Source organism: Cavia porcellus, unplaced genomic scaffold (assembly GCF_034190915.1).
Source record: "Cavia porcellus strain 051 isolate PalLab524CR breed Dunkin Hartley unplaced genomic scaffold, mCavPor4.1 scaffold_9, whole genome shotgun sequence".
In the NCBI taxonomy this organism is placed as follows: Eukaryota; Metazoa; Chordata; class Mammalia; order Rodentia; family Caviidae; genus Cavia; species Cavia porcellus.
Genome location: NW_026947492.1, coordinates 41664219 through 41679857, shown reverse-complemented (window position 1 = coordinate 41679857; position 15639 = coordinate 41664219). Strand labels below are relative to the sequence as shown.

Below are 15639 nucleotides of genomic sequence, written 5' to 3'. Positions count from 1 at the left end.
CAACATAAGTCACTTAATCTCTCTTAATCACAAACCAAGAGTGACAGATAATGTTTACTGATGATTTACCAAATACACCTGAATCTATCACATTCAATCTTTGCAATATTTCTGGGTGTCACTTTTATACCTAGTTTAAAGATAAAGCAAGTTAACCAACATCACATAACCAAGACACTGTGGACACAGAATTCAACCCCAGATTCCTGGACTTCACAGCCCAACCTCTTAACTCATATACCCAGGGGTGGGGGGGTGGGGATGATTCTCCCTTTATCATTGAGGGTTCGCTAAGTTTAGGAAATAAAATGACACTAGACAGATTAATAGGAGAAAAAGTGTACAGCCGCATTTACATGCACAAGGCCATGTAATATTGGAATACTCTGTAAGGTCTACATACATTTTCATTATGGAGAAGGCAAAAATCTGGCTTAGGGAAGAGCAAATGGATCCAGGAAACAAATGGTCCCTTAAAGATCAGGAGGTAACCCACAATAGTCTGATTAAGTGTAAACTTATGGGGAAGAGATTCATGACAACTAAGTTCCTTTTGGAGTATATGTCTACAAGAAAATAAAGGAACTTCACAGAAAACTCAACCTTTTATTTGTTATTCTTCAAGTGCCCTTAATTTGAAATCCTAAGGGATGTATTTTGGGGTGTTATTTCCTAACCCTCAGGATCTTTCTGCCTCCCTCATTTATAAATCAAGGGCAAGACCACCTCTCTCATTTCCGACTTTGGAAAGTCTTCTATAAATTATCTTTCACACTGTTGTGATCATCCTTCAATATGAATGGGGAAATACAATGTTTTCCAGAAAGAAAACTCAATCAGCTAAGACATGACACTGGGCTAAGGAAGAAGGGGGCGGGGGGGGGGGGGAGACAGATTCCTGCCACGAAGAACTCTACAAGCTAATCAGTACTAAACTCTCTCTGTCTTACTGTCTTTCTTTCTCCCTCTCATACTGACCGATAGCCAGAAATGTATTTCCACCTTGGTCTGGGACATGTGCAGGCATACACATGCACAAACCCTTACAAGGGTGGCATGCTGGTATTTTTTATTCCATTTTTAAAAAAAATGTTAATCCACAAAATTGATACTGTGACACTGGATTGTGAATGACAGCTTGAAAAGCCCCTACTCTAAAATGTCCCAGTTTTGCATTGATTAAAAAAACAAAGCCAGAAAGTTCTTCCTTAGGTCTCAGTTGAATGTTTTGGGATAAAGCTTCTGGCTGAATATGTCCTTAAGGCAAATGTATCAGAATTATTAAGGGACTGGTATATGGAACCCAGCAGATCTACATTCAAATGCCGACTTTCCTGCTTTGCCCTTGGCCTATAAAACAGGAGACATTACCACTCACTCCTTCAGCTCATTCCAAGGCAACACCTGGTACCTAGCTCATGTTTCTCAACAGAGGCACTGTGGCCATGACACATAAGCGTGTAAGGGAGACAAGTCTGGTTGCGTAGCACCAGCCTCCATCCTTGACCCACACAACTCCAGAGGCCCTGATGTTGAGACAGTTCTGTTTAATAAATGGCTGTAGCTGAAAATCTAATCTGCCACTCTGCCTTCTTTCTGCCATCTTATATGATCACAAATCCTTTAAACCTTTTATATAGATGTCAGCTGTGTTTCACATAAAAAATAGAACATGCAAAATATCTAAGATACAACAGGGCATAAGCCAAGTCGCTGCCATGCTAAGCTCGCTGTCAAACTGGGCAGAAGGACAGGTACGTAGTTAACTAACTGCAACTGCCTGCCTCAAGGGAGGCAGAAGCCTGGGAGCCCAAGGAGAGAGTACCTCATGGTGGGAAGCCCAGCCTTTAATCCCATTTGCAATTTTATTAGTATGAAAAATTATAGCTTGCATATTTCTAGTTTATAATCCATTAAGACTTAAAAAACCATAACTACCACCACTGCCTCCGCACTAGGACTCAACCTCTGTAAGAACAGGATTCTAGTACATACTCAGCAGTATTAGCACATCACAATCCAGACCTATCTCCCCCACAGACTGTAATTTCCTTGAGCCCTGAAGTAAAGAGAATTGCTAAAGTTCACATAGTAAATATACATGAAATTGGAATCTCCAAAGATTAAAAGCTGCAGGTTGCTATCTTAGCTTCTCTGGAACTTCCGGAGACTTACACTTGGCTAGACTCAACTTATAAAGACTAAAAAAGATAAGACGAAGGATGGGAGGATAAAAAAGCTGTCTCAGTAGGTGGTCAAAAACTTAACACTGAACCAACTAGATGGCTGAATGGGTCTTTTGAGAGGAGGCCAGTGCCTTTCAAAGTCATCTCAAAATAATTACATAAGTATTGGTGCACTAACGTGCGTATGTGTCCAACATGCATATATAAAATCCCTCTGCTTCTGAAATCCTGGTTTATTTGGTTTCTTTTAAACAATGGACTGGACATTTCTGTGAGGCTCTGTGGTTAACACAGACTTAGTGTTCTGGTTCTCAGAAACTGAAGCAAAGACCAGAACCCCATCCCCAAACCAAAAAGAATGAAGAAATCCTGGAAAGATCCTAGTTGAAACAAGGGTTCTTCATGCTTTTCCTCTCCTCTCCTGTTTTTGGGGAAGAGCTTGCAGGGAAGGTGTATCACCTCTGGCCTTAGAGAGGAGTTTTTCAGGTCTCAGCATCAGTAGCTGAGATCTTTGATTTCCCAAGTCAGGCTGACTGAAAAACACTGTCACACTATTACTTTAACACATCCTCTTTTAGACATTATTATCAGCAACTAATAAAATTCAGACTGAGAAAGCTTAAGTGGCCAGTCCCAATTCAAAGAACCAGGAGATGCCTGAGGAAAAACTTAGCATGGGCCAGGCACTTCTGACAGAGAAGCCCACTGTGTACCAGCAAGCCCCAGACAGCATCTAAAGAGGCCTTCTTTTTACTTTTAGCATATAAGCAAATGTTTTTTCATTCTTTGGGTTTTGTTTTTAAGAAAGTTTCAGGGAAAAACTACAGCACAGAAAAAAGTATACTCCATGTAATTGTCAGATTTCCCTTAAAATTCCCCATCTGTGAAAAGAAGATGATGGTGGCTCTTTGGGAATCCAGACAAGACACCTGAGCAAGCTGCCTGAAGATGCTGACACACCAACAAATTTAAAGGACCAAGCAGCAGCACTCCTGCCAGGACTCTGTAAGGAGCGTAGCAGGGTAAGCTGTAGAAAAGGACAAAGTACATACACCCCTAACAAACTTTCCCTCTTCAAACATGTAAGAAAAGCATAAAATACCAAAGAAGCATTCAGGACATGGCTGGTAGTTGGAGTTTGTCACCACCTCCAGGGTCACAGGGATCACACCACTCAGAGTTCTGGGCAAGGATACTTAAAAAAAACAGTGAAACAGAAGAAAACTCAACAAAGAGTGAAAACTGAGAATCCTTTGGTCCAGTCCGTCCAGAGTGACTGCCTACAATATTACTTCAGGTCCACGTGGCAGCTACTCTGCAGTGGAGGGAGTCTATACTTCCAACAACCATAGTCAGCCTCTCCCAAAAGGAACGCCGAACAGGGCAAGGAGCCAGAGCTGAGCTCCCCGTTCCTAGCAGGGATATTTTCTGTTCCCAGAGCTGTGATGCAAAAGGCCAAATTCTAGCAAGAATGACCCAGGTTTCAAATCTCAGGCCCTGCTACTTACCTACTAGGACTATGGGCAAAAATGACTGTACCATTTCTATTCTTGGTTCTTCCCTTTGTAAAATGAAGAAAACAGTATTCATTTTTCCAAGCCCTTGGGAGGATTAAATGAAATATTCTGCACAAACACTCATTACTCATTAAATCAACACCTAAAAGCTGCTCCTGACTTAAAGGAGGGATACATTAATGATGGGCAAAAATCAGATTCCTTGAAAAGAACAAAATTTCATGTAGTTAATAAAGGTCAACAATTTTCGGAAAACTCAAGAAAACAGATCAGGAAAACTAAACCCCTGCTTCCTGAAGGGCTCCATAGCCTCTCCACCACTGATTCCTAAAAGGTCTGGGGAACTGGAGTATCTCCTGCCTCCAGACACTTTACACTTACTAAATATACTCTACGACCAACCAGAGAGTGCTTGTGGTCAACCTTCTGGGTAAATGAGGCCAACAGATCTGATCCGGAAATTAAATGTCCAGGAAGCACAGCCACCCTTGGTTCAAAATAGCTATCAATGACCTACTTAAAGTCTTTGAATGCCATTCTTGAAAACAGGTGGACACTAAGACTGGGCCGCTGACTTCAGCAGAGCCCAGCACAAACCCCTGCCTTTCTGTCAGATGAGAAGTACACTGCAATAATGATGACTCCAAATATTTTCTCAGGGCAGCTGGACAGAAATCCCCTCTTGAAAAAGGCTGATTCAAACAGTTGTTGCAAAGCAAAAAGTCACAGACATTGAGCTCATGCCCTCCGACTATCTCCAGGAAACACTTCCATCTATGTGGACCAAGGGTTACATGTCTCATGGCAGTGTTTTTTCAAGTTACCCATCCAAGTCCTCAGAACTCTATATCTTCCCCATGAAACGGCCTGTGGGAGAGATAAGAGGTGTCTTCTTCATTTTGATGTTCTGTGGTGTCTTGCACAGAAAAGAGCCTAGCAAAGTGAGCTCCTCCCTCTAGTGACAGAGCAAGGTCCCTGTCCATGCTAATAGAGATCAAAGATAGATAGATATCTGCTATGAAGACACAGCAGACAGAGAAGCACCACAATGAGGAAACGTGAGTCTAAGGGACAATAAATCCAAGGATTCGCCAGGACAAATGTCCATAAAATCCCAAAGTATTCAGTACTAGGTTAAGAACACCCTACAGACAGTGGAAAATTCTACTGTATTTGTTTAGGAATAGTGGAGGAAGCAAACTGAAAGCCAAAACAAAGCAAGCCTGTCACGCTTTACCTCCAAGCCCATCCTCCTCATATTTCCGGCATCAGTCATAAATACACACTCAAAATTCCTATCCCAGAAACTAACTTAAGAGCCCTCTTATTTATTTACCACTGTTACCCCACAGGATAACATTTAATCATCATTACTATCTTGGGAGGCAGATGGAGTGGGCACTTTTCACTGTGCACTTAAAAACAAGGAAAGTGAGGCCAAAGCATGTCTCCCATGAGGTAAAAATCAGGACTGAAGCACAAACCTCTAATTGCAAGTTCAATGCTCATTCTTCAAAATCAACCAGCAGGGCACAGTGAGACCTGAAGAAATCACATAGCTGAGCTTTAAATCATTCTCCTCACTACACCTGGATAAGGCACTTTCTACACACAGAATTCTAGCACACATACTTTCTGACACTGTAGCCCACACACACTAGCCTTTTTTCATAACAGAAGCACAAAACTTACCAACCTTGGTAACCACTGACAGACAGTATCTGTGTCACCTGAGTAGCACCTGCACGGTGCTGATCATCACCTCCCCAGCAAAAGCACAAAACCTAACTCCTAGAAGTTTTAAAGGAAAAATATATACAAGTAAATGACTTTCTACAGTCACTAGTACTGAGAAAAAGAATACATACATCATGGACTCCAGTATTCACAGAGGGCCCAGAAAGTTGAAGGCCCTCTGAGTATCTTTAAATTCTGCATTCACATTTCATCTCTGGAACTTATTAGCTTTAAGAGGCTGAGACAAAGAGTTATAGTTTGGATCCTGAATGTCCTCCAAAGGCTCGTATGTTGAAGGCCTGATCCCAGTCCACGCTGTTCCTGGAAAGTGGTGGGATCTTCAGAGCAGCCTAGTGGAAGGAAGTTAGGTCACAGCGAGAGGGCCTTTAAAAGGAATAATGGGACCTCAGCCCATCCTGTCTTTGTTTTCCAGATGCAATGAGGCAAACAACCTTTTTCCACCACACAATCATGCTTGATGCACTGCCTTGCCCCAGGCCTAAAGGCATCAAGATCAGTTAACTATGGACTGAAACCTCTAAAACCATGAACTAAAATAAACTCCCCACCCAGGGTGGGGGTGTCTTAGTTACTTTGTACTTGTCACTGAGACAAAATACCTGAAGCCCAAGTTGGGAAAGGAAAGGTTTATTTCTTACAGTTTTTGGAGGCTTCAGTCCACACTAAGTTGGCTCCAAGGCAGGCAGGCATGGCTGGGCCGCAGTTCATAGCGGCTGCAAAACAGCAAGCAGGAACCAGCAAAGAGCAAGACACACCTTCTTCCTGCCATTACATCACATCCTGGCTCCACCTCTCTGTGGGTGGAGCACTGACACCATCAATCCAAGCACTATACAATGAACCATCACAATCGCACAATGCAAACTCATGAAGCCTGGGGGCCACAGACATAAACCAGGGCAGGGGCACGGCTAGGGACTGAACTTGGGGCCTCCTTCATAGTGAGCTACATCCCCAACCTATCTTTTTGCATTTTTTAATTTTTGAGACAGGTTCTCATTGAGTCATTATGTAGACAGGCTGGGCTTGAACTTGCAATCCTCCTGCCTACCTTCCTCCAGTACTGGATTACAGGCATGCACACCACTCCTGATTCCTTCTTCCTCTTGATTTACCCCAGCTATTGTGTCACAGTGACAGAAAGCTACCACCACAAATAACTTTGTTATTCTAAGTCTCAGCTTAGAATAAGGAGTTAAAAACAGTATCTCATAGTAAATATACTTAATGTCACAAAAAACTATGCACCTGAAAATGGTTTAAAAGATAAATTTTACATATTTTACAAAAAAACAAAATTGAGTCAATGAGGTTCTTAAAAAGGAGTACACAAGAAACTGTACAGGTATACTGTTTTCATACTTAAACACTAATAAATAGCGCTTTTTTTTCCCTTTGTCTTTTTGAGACAGGGTCCCAATATGCAGTTGAGGCTGACCTTAAGCGCACTTTGTAGTCCAGGCAGGTCTCGAAATTGTATGGGTCCTCCTGCCTCAGCCTCCCAAGTGCTGAGATTACCACCATGCCTGGCTTAAATGGCTACTTATTAATAGTAATTTTAATCTTTTTAATATAGAGATAATACATGCTCAATGTAGAAAATGCTAAAAATAGATATTGCTTACAAAGATAAAAAGTTGTGTCAACTTGAAAGAAGAACAAGGAGAACATGTCAAGCAACTGGAGACACCTGCCTCTAGGACCAGACTGGAGATTTAGCCAAATCCTTCACATCTGCTTCTCTTCCCTTCATCCCCACTCACCAAGAAAGTAAAAGCCCTTGAACTTTGGCCAGACAGAAGGCAGGCCCTCAAGGCACGATAGAGCCGAAGGTCATGAGTCTGCAGACAGTTCTGTATGTATCTGCTTGAGGAGAACAAAGAGTACATGTTTGCTTTGCCTAGAACAGCCCTGTCTTCAAGAAGCATTCACTGCAACCTAAAAGACTGTGACCAGGCACTGCCCAGAGCAAGTAGGAGGGACCCAAAGAAGGTAGACCTAAATTCCAGTCCTTTCATTCATTCCTCAGGTTAAAAATGAGATAACTGAGGTTCAGGGAAACAAGTGACTTTCACAAGGCTGCAGCAATGGGACTAGAATGTAACATTCCAGTCCCTAGCTGGTGATAAGAAGACTGAGCTCTCTAAGCTCTGATTTTAAGCAGTAAGTTCAAAGCCTAGCAAAGATGCCAGAGTCCATCTCCAATACAATCCTATCCACCAAGAAGTACTTATGTACTAAGTGCTTAGGAAACATCAACACAGAGACAGAAGTCACACCTAAGAGCAAGGTGAAGCTGTTTTATGGAAACTCCTGGAGTCCCATCTGGTCCCTGGTCCTGAGCAAGTCCTCACGGCTCTAACTATATCATGGAAACAAAGCCAGGTTCCACCACTGCTGAGGGATGCCAACCACGCTGGAACTTCCTGAGCAAGTCTGGCAGAGAAAGGCTGAGCAATTCAAAAGGCAGTTCCTCTAAGGAAGCTCTTTTGATGTGTGAAGGGAAGCACCCCAAAAATAACCCTAGAGCAGGAATTACACTCTCACAAAACACATTTGTAATGCTCACTTCTAGCTGGGAAGAGCCTTCACAACTTGCATTTTGTATGGGAGTTTTGCTTGAAATGGAAGATAGTGTGATGGTGCCCCAAAGGCACCTCCTCAAACATTACAGAGGAACAGCTGCTCCTGGCACAGGGGAATTCTATTTCCATCTTTACTTACACATAATTATCTTCTAAAGTGATGCTCTCCAGAGGGGCCACAGTGGCAGTGACACCCAGATAACCTCCCCTTGTGGGTTGCTTCTGGCATTCCCTCAGAGGGTGGAAGCAGCAAACTCCTCCCACGGGCACCTTCTCGGGAGCCCTCACCACACGGAGCCAGGCCCTTCCTTCCGAAACACCAAGAGGAAATTCCATGTCAGCAGATAGGGCTATTGCCCTTGGCTCTCAGGCCAAGGAATGGGAAGTTATTCCCTCAACAATCACACAAGCCTCCGGCCACCAGGCCTAGCAAGCCGAGGCAAGGCTCTGCCTGAATTACCTGCTGTTTTATGACTGATATTCAGAGCTTGGAAGTTGAACTGTTTTTACAACAAGTAAGAAGAAAAAAGTGTGAAAACTTTGCAGGCCTTTTATAGTGGCTGGCAGACAGGTCCCATGTGCCCTGATCTCATGGCTGTTCACTCTCTCCACAAGTCTTTTGGACTTTCCTTTCTGCCATTTATTTTGAAGGCCAAATGTGGCCCACTGACCAAGGGAGCTGACTTGATTCTTTTTACAGCACAGTGACTGTACATACAGAAGGATCTTGGATCCTGGAAAATACTGATCTCAGCATTTTCTAAATATGGTCAGAGAGATGCAGGCTCAGACCTGGAGGGGAAGAGATGAGCCTACCATCTCAGATAGAGTGAGGCTCAGCATTCCAAGCAGGGTGGCCACACATGATGACTTTCCTAGCAGTCCCTGTCATCCTCCTCAAGTTCTTCACCTATATAGTTTATATAGGTGGGTGGGTGCAAAGACATCTAGAAGAACGATAGGAAAAGATGGTGATACAGGGTCAATAGAACACTAATTCTTTTTCTTTTTCTTTTTTTTTTTTTATACCAAGGAACAGTTGCAGCAAACTAGCCCACACCTGTAATTCTGCTCCAATTTGTGCTCACAACCACAAGAGTCACTTTCATCCCACTACAGCAAAGGCCAAAATCTTCACAAAAATAGGCAAGAACCTCCTTGATCCTCAGTCCCTCACATATGCACCCAGCTTCTTGCACTTCATGTCATGACCTCTTCTCAACACACACAAACAGTGCACTTCAAAATAAACTGTCCCTACACCACCTAGCAGTGCGCCTGCTCACACTGGACCCTCTACATTTGCTGACTCCGGATACTGTCTGGCTTGTTTAGTATATCAAAAACCTCCACCTGAAACTTGAGAATGTGACTTTAAATGTAAACATAATTTGAGTATGACAGTGAATTTTACATGTCAACTTGACTGGCCCAGAGATGCCTACCCATCTGGCCAAACATTATCCTGTGCTTGTGAAAGTGTTTCTAGATGACATTAACATTTGGATTGGTAGACTGAATAAAGCAGACTGCCCTCTCCAAGGCAAGTGGATCTCATCGATCAAATGAAGACCTGAATAGAACAAACAAGCTGTGTAAGAGGTAGCTCCTCCTAGCTGAATGCCTGAGTTGGTCTTTTCTAGTTCTGACATGAACTAGAAAATTGGCTCTTCTAGAGTCTCAAGTCTGTTAGCTTTTACATGGAACTTATGCCACCAGCTCTCCTGGTTTCTTGGGTCTTCATACCTGGATTGGAACTTACTTCATTACTTTGCTTGGTCCCGGCTTTCTGGCTGCAGACTGGTGGGACTTCTTAGCCCATAAGCATGTGGGCCAATACCTTATAATAAATCTCTCTACATACACAGACATATACTCACCCCAGCTGGCTCTGCTTCTCGGGAGAATCCTAACACAATGGGGTCATACTGTTACACTAATCTCCTATTAGTTCTGTGTCTCTGGAGAACCCAGACTAATACACAGACACAGGAAGCCTCAGGCAATGGCATATAATGGAAGAGGCTGAAATTAGAGCTATGCTGCCAAGGGCCAGGAAAAGCAAGAAGTGCCAGTAACTACTAGAATCCAGGAAAGAAACATGAAACAGATTCCCCCTAAATCTTCCAAAGCTGTGCAGAGTAAAGTTCTGTTGCTTAAGCCACCAGTTCTGGTCCTGTGTTCCTGCAGCCTTAGGAAATTAACATACATGCCATGCATTGTAATCATTTAGTGTCTGTCACCCTCACTAGAAAATTAACCCCACAAGAACAGGATTTTGGTTTCTTTCGTCCAGTACAAAATTTCTAACACCAAGTAGACTAACTAGCACTTGGTAGATAGCAAATATTTGCTAAATTCTGGATGAATAAAGATGAGCTTGGCAGGGAAACAGAAGTGCATCACTCATCCTACAGACTAAGACTAGGAAGCTAACCCTAACTCAGAAGAACCCGCTCAAGAACCGAACTGAGACCTTGATTATTCATGAGACACACAACAAGAGCTCCTATAAACTGAGCGCTCTCCTGCCCAGTTCCCAGGACAGCCGCTACACACAGTAATAACTAACCACATATGTGGTGTGGTGGAACTGAGGGGTAGGATCCAAGCTTGGACCTGGGGTCTCAATGTCTTTATCTGTCAAGCTGCAGGGTGGAAAAAAGCTGAATCTGCTTGCTTTGTATGGGGTTAGCAAGGATCATTTTAATTCATGCTACTTCTGAGAAGCCTTCTAAGATTCTCGAGTCTCCATTCTGTTGACTTCCATTCAGGGCAGTGCCTATCACACATCACTCTGAAATCTCTTTCATACCACAGGCTAAATAGTTAATTTATACACACATGGTCCAGACTCATGCCACTGGCTTCTGCATGTGGAACTCAGCAGGCCACAGAGTCTACCCAGGACTTTCAGAATCTTTGGTGAGTATTCCTCCCAATCAATACACCAAGATCAGCTCCCAAAAGAAAAGTTTCTTTTGCTCTCTATCCAGCACTCTCTGTATAGCCCTCTCCACACTCAACCTGCAGGTCTCAGACCATCTGGTTTGGATGAAGCACTAGCAAACAAACAAGATGCTCCAAATAAACTTTCCATCATACACAAATATGCCTGCATGTGCATAGTGGTGACCAGGAAAACGAAACTAGCACAGATGGACATCGACCTGGGACCGGCACCGTTATGAGGATAAGAACATGAGCTTTGAAGGAAGCAGGCCCAAGTCTAAATCCCAGCACTGCCTGGACTTTACCTTACCTCACAAGGTGCTCAGGAAGAGTGACTGGAAAAAGGAAGACCATCTCAACTTCAGAGAGCTGAAAACCACCCACTTCTTTGCTGTCCTGCCGGCTGGGTGGCTTGGGCAGCACATCACCTTTCAGGGATTCACTTACAAAGACAGTAATACTAGCATCCTCCTCAGGACTCGGTCTAAAAACAGGGACAAGCCCGCTATATCTGGGGCTGGGGTGTGCACCCAGCAAGCGGTTCATGACAGCTAAGAGATGTCCAAGCTTACTCTCCTGTCCTGCTAATAGCACCATCCCAACCTCTACCTGTCACGTGTTTCTAGACAGCTGTTAATCTCCTGGCCTTCCCACTTTTATATAGTCCAATTTGACCTTACTATATAATCCAGGCTGGCCTCATACTTGCGATTCTCCTGTCTCAGCCTCCTGAGAGCTGGGACTGCTGACTTTTCCTCTGTAATATTACCAAACTACACATTTTAAAAACTTAGTAATATTTACTTACTCATTTTGTTTATCAAGAAAAAAACATAAATAGTAGTTACTTAAAATTATTGAGTACTTTATGTAACATGCTGACAGCCTTAAACACATTACTGTATCGATCCTCAAAACCACTCTGTGAGGTAGTTACTTACAGTATTCCAAGTAGGAGACTAGGGTCTGAAGAGAGAATAACTGCTACAGTGCCACAATCATAATGGCCTTAGTGATGGCTGGGTTCCAGCGAGGCCCCACTCTGGAGTCTCTTTCCCACACCAAGCTTCCTGCACTCTCCCCTCTGACCCCTTGCTATGGCAGGTGGAGGGTGCTGTCATCCAGGAAACCAAGGCTTCCCAAAGCCCTCTGGATAACAGCATGCAGAGATGGCCCTGTACCGGCTTCTATATGCCTCCTCTACCAGCTGTTGGTCAGCAATGGAAAACCATTTCTTCTCCCCATAGGACCCTAGTAAGGGACCAACCGCCACAGTATTCCTACAGCAAGTCAGAACAGGGGAATGAACGCCACACAGCTGAAAGAAAAGACTTGCTCCACATGGAATCCTGCCTTGCCATATACCCACTGCCTTTTCCAGCAGCCACGACATCCAGTTTTTTGGCAGTTTCTATATTGTGAAACCCTGCCTTAAGCAATGCAGGACAGACTGGTCTCAGCTCATACTTACACATGCCTGGTTTCTCTGGAGGGAGGTTCAGAGTAATACTCAGGCATGTTGTACCAAAACTAAAGCCTTCTGTTTTCAAGCCCAGGCTCAGCAGAAGTGGAAAGAATGTGCAACCAGCAGTGCATGCTGCCAGGTGCCATGCTGCCAGCCTTGGTGACACGATACTCACAGCACCTTGACAGAGTCAGGGCCTCTGTGGAGTAGGCACCAGGGTTACTATGGTCCCAGACACTCTAAATGTCTAAAATCTTACCATTAAGACTCAGAGACTGAAGGACGAGCAGCAGTAAGCACCAAAACACCTACTAAATACAATCTATTTCTTTCACCCAGTAGAATAGCAGCCACTGGGGAATAACGCAGCCTGATATACTACCAGTAGTTTAAACCAATATAACCCTTGAGAGCACAATATGGAGATTAACAAACTTGGGGATGGAGGGCTAAGGATCTTCCTGTGTAATTCAGGCTGGCTATGTATAACCCAGGCCAGCCTAGAACTCACTGCAATCCTCCTACTTCAGGCTCTTGAGCACTGGATTACAGCCATGAACCACCACACCTGGCCTATTACATTTTAAATGAATATAATATTTAATACACCAATTCCACTCCTAGAGAAACACATGCATAAAATGTATATGTATGAAGATATAATGGCAAAGTAACAAGATAGTTTGTATGTCTGCCAGTAGGGAACCAATTCATAAATGCTATACTTGCACGTTACAGACAATAACTGAGAAGAGCTACAAGCATGAAAAGATCTCCAAGGTATGTGAAAAAAAAAAAAAAAGCAAAGAGTGGAACAATATACATTAACAGATTTAGGTTAGACAAGAAAACACACACACAGGTTGACAGTTTCAGGATATGCATGCAACTGCTACAGCTGGTTACCTGAAGCTCTGGTGGTGAGATGGAGCCTAGGGGAGGGGTGCCAGACAATGGGGCTATAGACTTCTACACTATCTTAAGCAGAAGCTTGGGTGCTAAAGCAGAATATATTCACATGCTGCCTATACAATTTAAGAAAAAAGCATCTGAATTGAATATGAACACTACTACCCAACAGGGTAGTGCCAACGTGAAACTGCTGCACCAATGCACCAGCATGCAGGCAGCACTTGTGCTGATTTAAAGTGGACTAACAAGGTTCAAGTCCAGTTTCTGAAGCTCCGATTACTGGACCAGGACCAAAGGGGAAGGAAGGAGATGTGTGGTGCAAGGAAAACTGGTAAAAGCTCTTCACAAGCTGCAAGCCTGCCCTACCCTGAATCTACCATCTCCCTAATTCAAAGGTTCTACAGCCATCTTCCCTTTCACCCACCCCCACAGGAAGAGACAAAAGCCAACATCGAGATTAAGAGAAAATTCCCTTTGCCACACCAGAGAGGAAAGCTTCACTGCTGCCGACAGAGCTGTTCTCAGACATGGCGAGGAAAGGGTCTGGTCAGGCTCCACCTTCCCAACCGCTACGCTCCTGGGATGCAGAGACAGCCAAGCCTGGCGGCCCTCAAGCACACTCACTGGAGTTCCTCCACTTCGGCAAGCAGCCCAGAAGTCTTCTCACACTCACTACTGAAATCCAGACTGCACCAGTATACAGATCAGACGGTTCTGCCAAAATACAGGAAAAAGAGAAATCAGTGGTACGCTGGCTAAACATATATTTATCTGTTTGCCAGAGCAATGACACTGTTGTAGATTTAAACATTTGGTAAGTATCTTTTTCTCCTCAGTAATAGCTAAAACAAATACACCCACAACACATGCACACGTGCGACGCACACACACACATACAACAAAAAGAAGAACAGCAAAGAGGCTTTGCTGAGGACACAATGTTCAAGAGATAGGCATGACAATTAATGCCTAGGGCAAAAACAGTTTTCTCTAGTTAAAATATGTGCTCTGTCTGGCAAGTGCTCCTACCACACAAACAAACGGTCCCCTGAGAACAAGAGGAAAGAGGTCACCTCTCCAAAGAAAGGAGTAAGCATCCAAACAGAAAGTGGCCAGAGGGGTCTATAAGGAGACACACCAGCAGAGCTGGGCATTAAGTGAAAACGCTGGGAAGCACTGAGGCACAATACACAGACCTTGGCTGCCTCTTACACAGCCCAAGCAAAGCCAGACCTGATCGACTGGTCTCCAGCCCAGCCAACACAAGAACAAAATCTCTGAAAGGCAGGGGCTCTATGAATTCTGAAAGCCTAAAAGCCAGTTTACTACCATGTCTGGCACAGACAACATAAAACCACATGGTGACAGTGTGTCCCACAATGAGGGCACCAACCAACCATCTCCCTGTGCTTGTCAGCCTGGCTTCTCACAGACTCCAGCAGTCATGGGAAGGTGGCCACTGTTCATCACTACACATTCATCCGCTCTTCTCTCCCTCCTCATGTCACTTTGACATGCCTGGTGACAAGCCGACCCCGCCTGGGGCATATCAGATCTTAGAGAAAAGCCAGAAGTGAGGAATAAGTCCCCTGGCAAGTTACCAGGGAATAATGATGTACAGGGTTTACTCCAGGCAAGCTTCTTTCTTCGGTAGCATTTTCCCTTTAGTACTGTTTGCTTAAAGTTTAAGCGTTCAAGCCAACATTTCCCTAAATTGGACCTGAGAAGGCCTGATTCCCATCCTCTGAGATGCTTCTCGAGAGGGAAGAATAAGGCCAAAGGCTAAGGACACAGAAGCTAAGGCTCTTTCAGGTGTTGGATTCAATACCTGTGTCATGCTATCAGCAAGAGACTAAAGAAGGCAAATTTGGTTTCTGTAAAGACTGTTTTTAGTCTAGGGAGAGTTAGAACTTCCAACATACAGCCTTGGGGACTCAGAACTACAGCGGGGAAGATGAGGAGAAAGAGGAAAGGCAAGGCTGGGCTTTGAATTCTCCATCTCCCAGTTCCCAGAGGGCCAGGGTTCTTCCGACTCTAACATGTCCCCTTTTCTACATCACCATGGCCACCGTCTCAGTGTCTTACTTTCAAGTCCACATCATATCTCAGACTGATTACTTTAACAGACTCCTTCCTCTACTAATTTCTACTTGTTCCACTTCATACTCCAAGTATCTTACCAAGCCATCTTTCTAAAACACAGACGTGACCTTTTCTTCCTTAATGGCACTCCCAACTTACAGGACTGCTTCCTATCCTAAGTG

General features: G+C 44.0%; 1 protein-coding gene across 14 annotated transcripts in view; it reads right to left on the bottom strand.

The window, feature by feature from the left end:
* Positions 1-15639, bottom strand: part of Smco4 (single-pass membrane protein with coiled-coil domains 4) — a 58050-nt gene that overhangs the window by 38066 nt on the left and 4345 nt on the right. For 4 of the 14 annotated variants that reach the window (XM_063256241.1, XM_063256246.1, XM_013151154.3 and 1 more), the window contains one exon: positions 14000-14089. The exons of 6 other annotated variants lie outside the window; for them this stretch is intronic. The gene's annotated coding sequence lies outside the window, so the exon portion shown is untranslated. Of the gene's footprint in view, positions 1-6099; positions 6121-13999; positions 14096-15639 lie in introns of those variants that run through there. 4 more of the 14 variants (XM_063256247.1, XM_063256249.1, XM_063256242.1 and 1 more) reach the window with 2 other exon arrangements.